Source organism: Aptenodytes forsteri, unplaced genomic scaffold (assembly GCF_000699145.1).
Source record: "Aptenodytes forsteri isolate BGI_AS27 unplaced genomic scaffold, ASM69914v1 Scaffold299, whole genome shotgun sequence".
Lineage (NCBI taxonomy): Eukaryota > Metazoa > Chordata > Aves > Sphenisciformes > Spheniscidae > Aptenodytes > Aptenodytes forsteri.
Window position 1 is genome coordinate 3,665,159 of NW_008794154.1, and position 15,605 is coordinate 3,680,763.

Genomic DNA, 15,605 nt, shown 5'->3' on the forward strand with positions numbered 1-15,605 from the left:
GGTCCGCCGTCCCCAGCCGTGTCCCCTCCCAACTTCTTGTGCACCCCCAGCCTACTCGCCGGTGGGGTGGTGTGAGAAGCAGAAAAGGCCTTGACTGTGTGTAAGCACTGCTCAGCAGTAACTAAAACATCCCTATATTATCAACACTGTTTTCAGCACAAATCCAAAACATAGCCCCAAACTAGCTACTATGAAGAAAATTAACTCTATCCCAGCCAAAAGCATCACAGTAGGAAACAAAATTAATTAAATGGTACTTCCCATCACAGCAGCAATGAGAAGGAGCGTGACCCCAGCCACAGCAGTGAAGACCACACTGCCAGCTACCGAACCATGACACATTGCAAGGCTTTAGTAACAGCTTGAAAAGCAGAGGAATTCCTACAGTCCCAGTGTTTGGGCCTGGTATATTTTTATATTTTGAAAATTACTTTAATAATGAGAGTTCTTGAAGACAGACATTTCTGTAATCACTGAATAATTTTTTTTATTAATATTGGCTGGGAATATGTTAAGATGAATGATACTTATAAATATTCTAAATGAAAGAAATGGCCTTATTTAGGCAGTGCTCTAAATCAAAGAACATTTTGCTTGAGTCATTTTTTCTTCTAGCAGTTGACCAAATGATCGATACAATGTTGTCCACACCATATATATGGCTTGTCAATCCCCAAATCTTTATTAAAACTACTAGATAACTTGACATTTAGGAAGAGGTCTTCGTGCTCTTTGACAATGGCTGGGGCAGCGCAGCCAGGAGAGCTTTGGTTTGGCTTCTGCCAATACAGTCGTTATGGTAAAGCCATGAATTGCAGAATCTCACACTAAGTATTCTTATTAAGGTGATGAAAAATCTGCTTGTTGAAAAACATTTTCTGTGCAAGCTACAGAAGGCTGCATAAGGATGCAGGGGAATTTTAATTGACTGCATTACTGCAGACAGTAATAGAATTACTCTATTACTTGTAATTAGAAGTTACAAAACATTGCCATAGTGATTAAGTCCCTAAATGACAAACAGCCAAAGCTCTATACGTGCTGGACACCAGTTTTCAAGTTTCAGAAGAACGAATTGGCTGTTCCTATAGGTCAGATGGTCCATCCGCACTGATGAAACATATTGCCAGGGTACAGCAGTTCTCAGCAGCTCTTCACAGAGCCTGCCCCAAAAAGGGTGCTGAGCCTAACAAGAATTAGCAGCCTGGCTTTGGGGTCCTTCAAATTAAAATAAAAATCTACATTAAATCTAATCTTTTGTCAAAGCAGTAGTAGATAGCAACAGTCCTTATTATGCAAATATGCTTCAGCATGTTAAAAATGTGAGAAAGAAAAAGAGAAAGGAAAGAAAAAAATTAATTCCATATCTAAAGAGCACAGGAGCAGATCACAAGTGCTCTGGAGGAGGCTGTAGACATACTTTCATTTTGGGGTTGTCAGTCCTAGGGCCACCCGCCTTAGCACTAGGTATTTTTCCCTACTGCATTTCTCAGCTCACCAAAGCATCCTTCTGGGGCACTGTGCCCAGCCAGCCCTTTATCCGTGAGGTAGCGGCTCCACAGGCAGGCTTCACAGGCACACTTCTCCAGCCCCCAGCAAAGAATGTTCTTATAAACAACATTAATGCAAGCAGCGCATGCTCCACTCCATCTTCTGCACTTAAAATCATCCAGAGGAAAAAAATGGTAATTCAGCCTACAGAAACACACGGTAAGGGCCCCCAAAACCAAGGGGAAAAGTCAAACTGCGAGGACAGCAACAGCATGCGCGAAGGGATAACTCTCCACCATGGGATCTGGAGGGTGTGGGAGATGTGTTAAGACCAGGGGGTTGCCATAAGCCCCTACAGAGGGGCTGGCACAGCCGTGCACACCCCCGTGCCCCGCAGCCCTCCTGGCCAGCACCATCCAGGGCTGCCATGAGCAGGTGCGTACAGTGCTTTATGCTTTACAGCTCACAGCAGAAAATGGGATCCTGTGGCCTAAACCAAATATTTAGACGTTACTTAAGTGTGCTATTGCAGATCTGAAGGGAAGCGCTGCAGTGTTATGTCAGCAGTTACACCCCTTGTCCCAGAGATGCCAGGGCTCAGCTGCAGCTCTGGCTCCCGGTGCAAAAGTTACATCAAAATCTGATGTCTGTAGGAAATTTCTCAGTCACTGCTGATTGCAAATGCAAATTCCAAGGTATTCTAGTTCACAGATCACTGATGCCTCACCCTTTGGTAACTCCCTGTCTCTCCAGTAAATCATAGTCCTTGATTTCTTTAGAAGACGCTGCTAATTCTCACAGGTCTAGTTGAGACCTACTTTCAAACACATCATCTGCTATGAAATGCCCTCCAAACAAGCATTTTTATAGCACATTTTCCCAGTCTGAGGAATTAACCAACACAGATAAAGTATTTTGAGCATGGCATTGGATTCACAGCACCTCAAGAGGCCACGTTGCTTTGTTATGACCACTTCACCTGCCAACAACCCTTGTCCATACACACCCAGACCCATCCTTTCATGCCCAAATTAAGAGTTATCAGATAAAAAAAATAGGAAGACAACAAAAGTATTACTTCTGTCTTCCTCTCACGTAGGATCTGAGTCTGGCCACATCAAAAAAAGTGTCAGGGATTTTTCTGTAATCGCACATTGCTCAAGAACTACAAATGGGCTGATGTACCTACCACTTAACCAAAACGTGGTGACAAACACAAACCCCAGCAGACAGACAGAAAACAGACGGAACACACACCATTCGCTTCACTTTGACACAAACCAAAAAATTCCATGTTCTATTTTTCTATGACAAAACTGTTAGTAGAAACAGCCATCCTGTTCGTAAAGTGTACGGGCTCATGACCATATTCTGGAAACGCTTGCTTCAGAGCACAGCCTTTCCGCAGCCTGCCATCCCATTGAAATAAAAACAGAACAGTGCTCACTCAGTAAAGTTCAGTTGATGCAATCATTACAAGCTAAGGACATAATAGGGTATAGGGCGATATCTCTAGAGCCTTGGGTTAATGATTAGCTTATTCCGTAAACCATAAGCTGGATTTTCTAACTCAATATTTAAAGTTGTACACTTTATATTTAAGTAGTAAGTATGGAAGTGTCATAAAAATCAGATTTCAGGTAAATTAATATTAGGTCAATTTTTTTTTTTTTAGTGAAAAATGCACTAGCCTTTGGGGCATACACAGAGCTTCACAATCTGTAAGGCTCCACGCAGCACCAGTGGGGATGGGGCTATGGCAGTGCTTTGTCCATTCACCAGCTGAACTGTTACTTGATGTGGAGCACAGTGATGAAAGTGGTAACTTCAGATGTTGCTAATGAAAGAAGCAGCAAAAAAGGAAGGTCAAACTCAACAGCTGCTTTTAAAGATCACTAACTGAAAAATCGTACTTGGTAAGTACCCCATCTGGGATCAACCAAGTAACAGTAATTTTGGCAAACAGGCTATTGATGGAGAACTGAGATGGCCAACAGTGGAAACAATTTCAAGATGACAAAGGCTGCTTAGTTTGGGTTCTGACAAAAGCTCATTTGGAGCTGCAAAGAGCAGAATCCTGACCCCAGAGTTTCCTGGTGTAGCTGCCGTGTTCTCAGAGACATCTCTGCTTTGGGGGCAGCATCACCTTCAGAAATGCAGTCCAGGCTTCCTGCTACAGCTAGTCCCTCTGCACCTCATCTGCAGTTGCGCTTGACAGAGCATTTCAGTCATCTCCAGTGGTGTCCTTTCACCACCTTCCTAGTTGACTTCCAAGTGTCTTGTGGTTGCCTGCAGCCTGGTAACCTCACTCCAGAATGAACTGAACACACAATGACAAATGGTGACAAAATCCCAAACCTCTGCAGAATCCTTGCAGAAGACTAGGTGCAATGGTAGCCTTGTTGCACTGGCAGAGTCACTGCTGTCTCATAGCACCAAGGGCCATAAGAGAGGTGACATCTCTCAGGCCTACTACAAAGCAGTGCAAGATGCATGTGAGTGCAGACCAGCTGACCGTGTGCCTGGAGCAGTGCGAAGGGATAGAAAGCCCAGCTCCAGCCCTGACCTTCCCTCCTGGTGGATGGCACTGCAGTCCTGGGCTCTCTGTATGACAGTGTGCTCACACTCCAGACTCATCTGCTAGTACACATCTTCTTTTACTTAGTCCATGAGCTGTTAATTGCTTCCTATGGCAGTGGCCATTATGGATTTGAAGTGGATTTACCAATCTGTTTCCAAGGTCAGAAATGACACAAAGATAGAAACTCTGACTTAATGAGAGGAAAAAAAAAAATCATTTCAGACTTCCTCATTCTCACAACCACCTCACATTATTAGGTAATATTAAAAGCAGAGCTATTTCTTCCAACTGTGAATTCCTATTTCAAAAGTGTTGAGGTCCTCCACTGCAGCGGGAGCGACATTACCGATGATTTGCCAGACTCCTCCTCCTGCCCCAAAGAAGTGCATCCAAAGTTGATATACACTGGAAAGTGACCCGACCACTGGACTGATCAGCTGTCTTGCCAGGCTCAGAAACTCTTTTTCAAGCTGAAAGTAAATTGTCATCTTGAGTATGACTCTGGAGCATATTTGTGTCTTCGTCTGGCCCTGTCCCAGAAGCTGCAATGGTGCTGGCGATCACCTAGAGCAGTAACAGTGCTGTCAGTAGGGCGTGAAGACTGAGAGCAGAGCAGGGCTTCAATATATCCTCTCAGAATACTCTGTTTTGAAAGATTTTGACATTTCAGGAAAAAAGTTTCTAATGAATCCTCTACTAGCCTGTTGGTATACTAATCCTATTCCTGCAAGATCGTCATAGGACTGTCTTCACACATAGGACAGATCTAGACCCTTGCACCAACCCAGGGATATTCAACTGCCAGACTCCTCTGTTGGCTGCAGTGGATCAGGGTCACAGGGCTGGTCAGGCAGGCGCTGCAGAGATACGGGATGGCACAGCCTGTGAGGGACAGCCGTACCGATAAAACGGTCATTTAGAATTCAGTTGAGTTAGGCACAGCATAAAATGAAAGAAAATAAGTACTAGCCTCCTGTCACTAACCACTGACAGAAAGAATGGGTGAAGTGCAATTTAAACAAGAGTCAGTTAATGGGAAATATTATGCATTAATTTCTCTGTGTTAGTCTGAAAAAAACACCATCTGCACTAAGTTTAGCAGAGGACACAACTGGGGAAACCAGGCTGAAACAATTTGCTGTTTCCAAGGACTATTATGGGACAAGACAAAAAAATTTCCAAACCAGAACCAAAACTTGGAGCTTTAGTAATAAAAAAGTTCTTATTTTTTTAAGGTGACTAGATTACTTTTGCTTTAAAGAATTGTACAGGTAAATGCTTAAGAAAGTACCTTTAAGAGGCACTATCTGGGGAGAAGATGTTGGAACAGGCTGCTCAGGGAAGTGGTTGAGTCACCATCCCTGGAGGTATTTAAAAGACATGTAGATGAGGCGCTTAGGGACATGGTTTAGTGGGCATGGTGGTGTTGGGTCGACGGTTGGACTCGATGATCTTAGAGGTCTTTTGCAACCTTAATGATTCTATGATTCTATGAAAGAGGAGACATCGCAGCCAGCTTCAGGAGCTAAGCAGGTGGTGAACATGTTGCCACAGGGGCTTGAATGTGGCCAGGTTATGTAAAGAGCAGTGATGAAAAAGGGCATTTGGAAAGTAACATCCAGCTTTTGAGCTGTGGGTGCACCAGTGGCATGAAACGGTGCCTTCTATATTACTTGAAAATTGGTTGCACGAGAGCATCATCCCCCATCCTCAGCGAGAGCCATTGCGCTGGAAGGGCAGGGAAAGAAGTGCTGGCACCCAGCTTCTTCGTCACTTTACACCGCAGATGATCAGTTGAGCAGGAAGGATTCCCAGTTTGGAATGATTGCTAATTAAAAGAAAAGAAAAGGTATAATCAAAAAACATACCTTAGAGAAGTCAAAGCACATGAGCTAAGGCTGCGTGTCAGAGGGGAGCATTGAACTGAGCAGTCCTCATTAGAGATTTATTATTAATAACCACATTAGGTCAGAACTACCTGAAAGATGAAAATTTGGTAAACAGTAAATACCAAACTGCAGCCAGAGTCCTGTCACTGTATGGCAGAATACTGACAGACAGCGTGTGAAAGAGCAAAGGTATATTCTGAGATTTGCATTTCCATACTTTTGCTCTCCAACTCTGACAAGTATATAAAAAAATTACACACTTAGGATGCTAGCATCATGCTCATATGGAAGTAGTTTTAAATATTATTTATGTTGGGATTTTATCCAATCCTGCAGGAAACAACAAAATTCACGGCAGGGTTACAGAAAAGCAAACCCTTCATTCCTAAGCACAAGAAACTGCTCAGCTTTACATTTTATATTCAATACTCAGTAGTGGCAGAAAGATTTAATCTCCCAGTTCCTGTGTTTCTGCAGCAACTCAGGCAAGACACACAAGCAGCTGGGGAGCAAGTCACAATGAGCATGCCGAAGGCAGTCCAAGGGATCCCGGAGGGGAAGCAATAAAGCCGTATCACCAGGACGCACCATGTGCCACTAACTGCTGACCTGGGCATTAGCCGAATCTTTTGTACAGCCACCCCAAAAAGTAAAGCACAGCGGTAGCCCCAGCAAACAGTTGGGAGGGGGAAGAAGGGGGGTTTCTTGGAGGAACAGGATGGCCAAGATGAACAGCTACGCCGGTGAGCAGGGGGTTTCCTAACCAGCCTCCAGGCAGGAAAGCCTGGTCACTCACAGCTCAGGCAGCCCGGAGGACAGAGGACAGAACCGAAACACCGGCATCTGCTCACAGGCAAGGGCCGGGGCAGGCTGCTAGTGTTTTAGGTGGTTACGGTTTCACCCAGCCGAGTCCAGCGAGCCAGGGTTGTCTCTGGGAGGAGGAAGTGGCACTGGCAGCATCTTCTGTCAGCCTGCAGGAAACACTGACATAGGCTATGGGAAAGCAGCCTTAAAAATAGGAATTTAGGAGAGCACTAGATAATGGAAGATGGATACTGATATTTTTATTCTTACATTATGAGTAGAGGGATTTAATAAATATTGACTTATTTCCTGATATTCCTATTAGAGATAAAAATGCTAGTCAAGCTGCTTTATTGTTGTTCAGCCAATCAGTTACTATTTGGTAATTTTCTCAGCAACTTTTTTAAACATTTAGCTTCCCACTAACTGTTAATAATTATTGCAGACTGAATTGCAGGAGATCTGGCAAAGCCAGTGGGCAGTGCATTTTGTTCAGTGAGATAAATATGCAAGTATTGTTTTTTGCTATTTATTTTATAAACAAAACAAAAACCCAAAGATACCTGTAGCATGAATGTAAAAACTACTTTGCTAGAGTTTTTTATTTCTGAAGATACACTTTCTGTGATTGAATCTGCAGTTACGATGTTAATGGAAATTTACCTTATTTAAACTATTTAAAATGTAATTAATTACTTTTGTATTATAACCCAATACATTTATCCTTTATTTTGCTATTTGACATGTAACTCAGGTATTTCATGTTTAATATTACTGACCTGTCACAGTTTGAACATATGAGTAACAACAAACTGAGGATTCACAGACCAGTCTTGCATTTACCTCTCATTGCCAGAGTAAACTTTAAACCTCTCCCACTGCAGAGAACTTTGCTATTTGCAAACGGACCCAAACGCTGACCCCATGGCACCATCACTCTCGGGTCACCCATCTCTCTATGTTAAATGAAGGATCTCAGCAGGGGAACGCCTCTCTCCAGGCGCAGGGTTGGTTATGGTACTGTCATAGCTGCAATGAGAAGACATAGTAAATGTATTTCGTTATTAATCACGTCTCATTCTCATGTCTGAGGTTAAGTCTGAGTTGCCCCAAGAGAGGTGACGCAGGCACTGAGCACGACAAGATCCCCACCATTGTCACACACCTGTGCCAAAGACCTGCCCTGCCTTGTGCTTCCTCCACTACAGACTGCACTGGTCTGATGCAAGATTCATATTAACAGCAGGCAGTTTCATTACAGTATAAAATTCAGGATTTTCAGAATGTACACATTTCCTCTTACTTTAAATAAATTGGTATTTTTCTGATTTTTACAACACTTTTTCAACTTTCTCCATATAAAACAAAATATGTCATTCCATTCAACTTCTGATCATAAGGGTATTGAAAAATCCTACTGAAGAAAAGCTCTCCAAACCTTCACATTACTGTATTGTATTGTGGTACAGCCTATACAAAGCAGCATGTCAGGAGTGAAAAGGCAGCTGTGGAGAGATGCTCCTTTCATGGGTCACCAGATGTCACACTCCTAATTCCAAAATACTTGTAATGCACTGCTGCTTAATTAATAGCCTTCAGATGGCTGAAGGAAAAGTAATGAATATGGATGAAGAGTAGGGGAATGTCACAAACACATCACATTTCTTGCCCATGCGTGAAGTCAAGCTTCTGAATACTGCATTTGCAGCCAAGTTGTCTTTTCACTGTTCCAGGCTGGTTTGCCTCGTCCGTGGCAGAGTATTCTGCAGAAGGAGAGTCCCGAATCATGTGGGCATTATTATTTGTACCTTATGTTTTAGAAATGGATATAAAGAAAAGATATGAAAGGTCAAATTACAGAAAGACACAAAAATAAATAAAGAGTGCACACCCAGACAGCAAGTCCATTAAAAGATTTACAGGTTGCCTGTTAAAGGCATAAAGCAGAAACCTTCTTTAAAATAAGAAATAAGATTTCAGTCCAGCACGAGGAATCAAATTCAAGTACTTCATGCTTAGACATACTGTTTCAGAAAATTATTATTTTCCATTATATCAGTATGTTATGCAACAGGTTGAATCATTGTCATGATATGCAGCAGCTGTCATAAAAAAGCTGATTTCTCCTTGATATAGTTCAAAATAGGAATAAAGTAGCTAAGAGGAAGCATTTAAGTGTTTATTTTGATCTTTGTCTTGTGTAAAGCAATACTGAGTGTTAATTAGAGCAGTCTGAAAACTGTTTTAAGAAGCATGCAGGCTTATTCTTTCTTCCTTGCACAGGCAGTAGGTCTTGAAAAGCTACTTTCATAAATACAACAGAAGTCACAAAACTCCTTGGAACCTCATATATTTTACAGTAAGCAGAGGAACTGTTAATGAGAACAGGATAATTATAACTAAACATTAATTCCTCTCTATTTATTTTGGTACCAAGGTCAATTCTGATGTTATTTCTTCCCTTGCCAAGTTGTACCAAATACTATGCCCAAAGGTATTGCAGTCAGGAGAAAACAAAGGATATGTTAACCTCTGATGGTAACTGGAAAATTCATTTCTGGCTTCTTTGAGGGTACTACTGAAATCACTCTAGGAAATATCAAAAATTAAAACAAAGGAGAGAGCATCTGCCCACCCAACTCCGGCTCCATGCACAAGATGAAGAGGAAGATGAAAGATGCGCAACTGGTCCTAGGTGAAGGCAAGGATGAGGACCGGGACAGGCATTCAGGGGTCACAACACTCATCCTAAAAAACAAACAAAAGCTGTGAATTAAAAGGGATTTTATGGAAATAAAGCCCTTTAAAACGCCTCATGACACTTCTCTAAGCGAAGCAAAACTGGCAGCAAGAAGCACCACACTGACAGTCCAACACCTGGAGCAGGATCTCCCATCGGACATCCTTGTGAGTGCCCCCCAGCTGCGCTCACAGCCTTGCCCTTGACGTGCCAATGCCACAGACCCGAGCAGTGCTGGCCAGGGCTGCAGGTCCTGCACCTCCTGTGGGGACAGAGCCCACCCTGCCCTGGATCAGGACTCCCACAGGGGCAGCACCAGCAGCAGGAGGACAGAGGGCTTTGGCTGTCCCCGCATCCAGCTTCTCAGGCAGGATTTACAACAGAACAAGCGGTGTGCCATCTTCACAGCCCAAATGTCAAATTAAGGTTTGGGATGAGATCTGCAGGCATGGAGCAGTTAACTAATAAAATACTCTATCATGGTAGACAACACCGGCTGGTTGAAAGAACCATATATCTGCATTATTTAAGTTATACCCACTGAAGTCTTGACTTGAGTGCACAAAATTTCAATTAAAAAACCCAGAAAAGCACCTGCCATCCCCTCAGCCCCACTGACTAGGGCACTGCTGCATGCTCCAGGCTGGGCAGGAGGCTCCAGCTCTCCACAGGATTTATTTCTGACAGAGTGGGACACTCGTCCAGGCAACTGCCAAGAACAGACATTGTCTGTGGTGCAAACACTCCAGCACATCATTTTCCCAAGTGGCCTGAAGATCATGTTTCACAGGGTATTATCAGACTGAAACAGCTAACTTCACATGCAGGAAAGCAAAATTAGGAAAAATATTACTGCCACCATACTTTTATGTTTTAGTCCTTAAAAACTGCTGAAACAGGTTTCCCATTTGATTGAAGCAGCTGTCTGCATTACACTGATATTTTAAATGGGATAAATCTGCTGAACTCCTATAGAAAGAGCCCCTCTCTTGTCTTCCCCTTCCAGCTGCTCCACAGCGGAGCCAGAGGGCTCAGCATCAAACAGGAACGTGCCAGCATCCGATCTCCTGATTTTGGTCAGGCAGTAGTTTAGTTACCAGTGAAGTTCCCTGGTCAGCAGTCCCCAGAGGTCAGTGGTCCAGGCTGCAGCTCTGACTTCAAACAGGCCATTCTTTGCTTAAGAACGAACCCAGTGACTGGCTCAGCTGCATTTTTAAGAAAACTATAAAGAAAAAATCCTGTCCAGATACACCAATAAAGGAGAAAAAAACCAAACCAAAAATCATTCTTATTACCCCATTTCAATTTTCAGAACAATGGTCCATGAAATCACTCTCCTCAGCAAACATACATATTGGCCAGAACCCTTTGCTACATATGAGCTATAGGGGAGAGAGGGACTGATGTGTGGGTCTGACCTGGGAGGCACCGAACACCCACTGCCCCCACAGCGGCAGCTGCTGAACCCCGAACCCCCTGGCACCAGGTCTGCCAGCGCAGCACCCAAGGTGTCCCGTGAACTCAAGTGGGTTTACATGCACTAAGGACTCGAGGACCATGTCTGTACTTATTAAATCTCGAGAGGGCTGCGGACTAATGTATTTTCACAATATGTCAGTGAAGATTTGCTGCCCTCTCACAGGCTGCAGGACTCACCAAACAGACACGGCCTCTGACGGAGGCAGCAAGGCAGTCGGGTTTCCAAACACATCAGACAGCGCAGAGCTCAGAAGCAACACGAGGCTTCAGCACAGCCTGCTGATATTTTTTTAAAGGCACCATCCTTCAGTCCTTCCCAGAACCTCTGTTTTCCCTGCACAGAAGATGTTAAAGTTTTCCAAGAGAACTCCTGACAGAAGTGCTCGTCTCGCCTCCCCTCCCAGCAGAGCTGGGCCAGGAACAGCAGCTTGTGCCAGGAATGAAATTCCTCTGCAGGGAGGCTCCAGCCTGCGGGTCCACAGGCCGGCACCAAGTCACCGGTAGCCATGGTGGCTGCTGGAGGACCTGCCCCACGAGGGAGGCTGCCCAGCTCGCTCGGCTGCCTGTACAGTCATTCAAATGAAACCTTAAAAAGAAAAGGCACCTTCAAAAACATGGGTCTTAATATGCAAACTGATGCTAAGCTGATGTTACAGCCATTACAAGATCAAGAGTTGGTGTTTTCATGTCATTCAGCCCCATTTTCACAGGGAATTATTTCCCGCTCCCTTTATATTCACATCCAAAAGCCCCATGGAACCAGAGACACCTTTAAGCTTTCTTCATGCAAATTTCAGTAACGTCACCCAAAATATCTTTGGGAATAACATGCAAATCATACACAGCAGTGAGCATGGCTACTACACGAACAAAGTGTCCCTGAGAGAATATCCCCATTTTGACCTCACAGCATAACTCCTTAACTATTTAAGCACCCAACAGCATCACGTACAAGGTTACCTATGTTTCCTATGATGCACCTTCAACCTATTACAGAACAAAGCGGCACTTTGTGCTGCAGCGCTTTCTCTCCCTGTGCAAGGGCAGATGGTGCTGCCAGGTTTTGTTTGGTCAAAAGGTGGAGCTTCACAGGGACCAGCCTTCCAGAGCCGCAGGATGAAGATGCCTCCACCACTGGCACAGGTGCTGCTCCATTGAGGACACCTGCCCAGGGCGCAAGGGCAGCTCCTGTGTCGCAGTTTCCACAGCCGCTGGGAAAGGCTTTTCTGCAGCATATACGGTCGTACTGGGGCAATGCCAGCCTGCCTGGGCTGGGCTTAATGGCAGGCTTTATTCCAGGGCTAGCCCCCAGGCACAGAGGTCAAGCGGAGGAGTGTTGTTGGCCCCAGGGAGAAGAGCACCATGAAATAAAACCAAGTTCTTGAAGATAAATTGAAACTTGCCACAGGATGACTAAATGGGTGGTTAGTCATTTCATAATGACCTCCCTAAAACACACAAAAATTAATTAAAAGGAGATAAGAAAAAACAACCTGAAAACCAAATAGGCACTGAAAATAAATAGCGCTCTCATATCAGGAAAAGGTTCTTTCCCTGTGACAGAACTATATACACAAACCTCAGACAAAACAGCATTGCTTAGGGCAGTCTATACCTAAGTGATTCCCTGCAAATAAACCAGTTTTGAAATGCACAACAGAAACCAGAATTTCTCCACACATCATAAAAATTAGCATGATAAAGTAGTTCCTCTCCACTCAAAAATATATTATTAGATATAAAATTATGGTAATTGAACCTCATACATAAGCTTTTAAATTCAGGCCTTTGTAGAAATGTACTATAACAGGATAATGTTTGTTTTTACTGGCTGCTACTCACCCTGTTGAAATCACCAGCCATTGTGCTCCTTCAGAAGGAGGATTTCCTCTAGTAAACCTGCCAGTAAAAAACAATCAGGCATCCTGATAGCTTTATTTGGTTAGAAGAATGGTAAACTCGTAAAGTGCCATAAGCTATTCAATAGAAAAAGATTAGATATGAGCAGCCCAAGGTTCATCATTTAAAGAAATCTCAATCTGAAACTTTCCATTAGCTAATTAGAGGAAATAAGCTGCAGGGGGTTGTTTGTTAGTTTAAAGGAAAGAAGAGAAAGTCCAATTTTTTTTTAAAGCTAGCTTGCATCAGCTACCATTACAAGGATGCAAAAAGCACATTCGAATGATTCACACATTTTGAGTCATTTGCCCTATCAGCAGAGGACGGAGGTGCAGCATGGCACAAGCTCCCACACATGCATCACCCCCCTTAGAGCCTACGGCAGACTGGCTCCTGGCTGGTGACTTGGGTTAAATTTGCCCTTCATACTGTCATTTACATGGGATATTTCTGAGTATTTTTACTTGTAAACCAGCTCTATGGAATAGTATTTTCGCACATTACCTCCCATTTGCCACATCTGCAGAAACATATATTATGAGGAAAGTGAGACCTTAGAGAAGCTTATTGATTAGAATAAACATCTGAAGTATACACCAGGAACCTGTTGCTGGAAAAGCAGAAGGAAAGAATATACCATATCAAAGTACTCTTATTTCCAGTTTCATACTAAATTTAATACCAATATGCTTACTAAAGCAGTATTTTCCACTGCAAGACATATAGTGCATAATTTTGTACCAAAAATTCTAAACTTGTCTAAAAACCTCTAATAGCTTCCTAATGCTTAGCACGCAGCCACGCGCTTTGCAATGTAGAATCCTATTAAATCCCTCTGAAAATATCTTAACAAATCACTATTAATCATACATGAGATGACTAAGTAACAATCTTGTTGGATACAGTGCCATTACATGTTAATATTCAATGTTAAAAAACATCTGTCAGATAAGAAACCAAAGGAGATATCTAATAAATCAGTGATGTTGATTGACAGTATAGTAACCACGTAAGGAAAACTTGAAGCAGCAGCCCAAAGGGCCCACTGCTTTTAGCATATAACTATAATTCATTTGATGCAAATTCAGGCCTGTGCTGGTCTCATCATAAAATTTCACTCGCTGTATTGTTACAAGAAATTTGGCATTGGTTTTGATTAAAACCCTGTTCACCAGCGCCATGGCTCCTGCCGCCACTTCCCACCAACACAGTGTTTCACCAGCTCCTGCACACAATGCAGCGTAGAGCAATGCGGCTTCAGAGCAGCCTAAGGGCAGTGCAGAGCGCAGTGGCCCTAGGACCCCCCGGTCCCTCCTGGGGCAGGAGAGAAGACAGGGACCTTTTTTTTTGTCAGTCAAGGCGTTTGCTAAACCAGGGGTTTTCCTTCTTGCCCACTTTCTACATCCCACAATACACTAGAGTGGTATCTTCTGCTGGGATGGCTCCATGTCTCAGGAGACTTTATTGCACGTTTCCGAGTTATTTACTATAATAATCAAAGTAGGCCCATTAATTGATGTTTTCAGCTATACAAGTGTAAAAATTTACCCAGAATATTTAGTATAATGACCATCAAGCAATTATTTACTTAGAGAGTTTCCCAGTTCTCTGCAACCTGATCACAGCTCTTCTTTTGCATCCTCATTCAGGGATTCTGAAACAGCATTTTTTTTTTCCACCCTTATACTCTATATTATCACTTCAAAGGTACTAAAACCCACTATATTATGCCAATGGATATTTTGGCACTCTCTAAAATTTGAGTTATGGGCCAGATAGAGTTTAACACATTATGCTGTGAGTATGAATGCTGCCTGTGTGCACCACATTTGTCTTAAAAGTTCACATGCCATTTTCAAAACATAATTCTCCACACCTGAATTAGACAATGATTTAAAATAAATATTTGGAATTATTGCTGTTAAAGCTCATGCAAAACTTTCAGTCTGAAGAAATAAAAGGAAAGCTAAATGCAACTGGCAATCTTGAGCCTTCGGCAATATTTTTTCCCAGCTAATTCAGAAACCTATAAAGGTAAAGATTTTAATTGTGGAAACAGTTGCTGCTTTCACCACTAGCTTTACTGCTGTTGGGTTTTGCTTTTAATGAAGCTCCTTTTTAAGCTTTACATTGCGCAGTCTCATAGACTGATGGTAACGCCATCTCAAGCTTTAGGGTTCAACAAATAACACGTACCATATTTTAACTCCTCTTCCTTACAGCCAAAGGGAAGAGGTTCCTCGGGGTGGAGTTCCTGGGTCATGATCCCATTGGCCACATCTCCGTACCTGCAGAGGGGAGCCCCACCAGCACGCTCGCTAACAGGCATCACTGCTGGGTGCAAGGGGATGCTGAGCAAAGGCTCCATGAACCTGTACTGCACACTGGTCCATGGTGCCAGGAGCAGGGACAAGTCCTGCAGATGCATCTTCAGGGGGACTGAACTGGAGCAGGTTCTCGAGAGCCTCCTGGCAGGCATGGGTGGAGGAGAGCAGCTACGGCCTGGGAAGGAGCACAAAGGGAGAGGAGTAGAAGAAAAAAGGAGGACTATGAGAGGAACACCACAAATGATCAGGAAGGGAAAACAACTGCGAGGGCATGGTGTCAATTTAAATATAACTATTATATATATTATTTTATAAGATATATTTTAATTATATATTATATAATATGGTTATAGTTATATTTTTAATTTATCTTATATGATTATATATATATTCAT